Source organism: Rattus rattus, chromosome 12 (genome assembly GCF_011064425.1).
Source record: "Rattus rattus isolate New Zealand chromosome 12, Rrattus_CSIRO_v1, whole genome shotgun sequence".
In the NCBI taxonomy this organism is placed as follows: Eukaryota; Metazoa; Chordata; class Mammalia; order Rodentia; family Muridae; genus Rattus; species Rattus rattus.
The window spans coordinates 51,039,884-51,040,790 of NC_046165.1; positions in this window are offsets into that span (position 1 = coordinate 51,039,884).

Genomic DNA, 907 nt, shown 5'->3' on the forward strand with positions numbered 1-907 from the left:
TATGAGCTTTGCTGTGTGACTAATTTCTAGAGCCACTCAGTGACCCTCCTGCCAGCAGCATTAAGATCAACCCAAGTTTCCTTCATCCAGCTTTCAAGTATTTGAAGCTGACGTCTCAGATCCAAAGATTCTAGCCCTCATCCTAGAATCAGTCTGGCCTAGCACTGTGGTTCTAAGGAGACCTCATCTCTCTAGGATAACCTTGATTCCCAACCTGAAGAGGTTCCCATCTCTTATTGAATATTTTCAAATTTAGTCATCACACACACATACACATGCACATGTGGTGTGTGTGTGTGTGTGTGTGTGTGTGTATGTGTGTGTGTGTGTGTGTGTGTCCATGTGCTCCAGGGCAAGAGGTCTGGGGGTAATTTGTCAGAGTTGCTTCTTTCCTTCTACTATGTGGGCCCCAGAGATTGGATCCAGGTCACCAGGCTTGGTGGCAAAAGTGGTTTTATCTGCTGAGCTTCCAGAGTAGAGCACTCCCAGATTATGCCTTTCCTAGTTCAATAGATATTCCTTCACTGTTTATAATGATGAATTTGGTAATTATCATGTCTGCCTGCCTTATTTGCTTATGGGCTTCATGGATGTAGGTTCCTTTTTGGGCTGAGAATGGAGCTCGGTGATCAACCATTCCCTAACTCGTGCCTTTGATTCCTGGCAAAGCACAGACACAGAAACAGACAGACACAGACACAGACACAGACACAGACACACACACACACACACACACACACAGACACAGACACAGACACACACACACACACACAGACACAGACACACACACAGACACAGACACACACACACACAGACAGCACAGACACACAGACACACACAGACACAGACACACACGCACAGACACACAGACACACACACACACACAGACACAGCACAGACACAGACA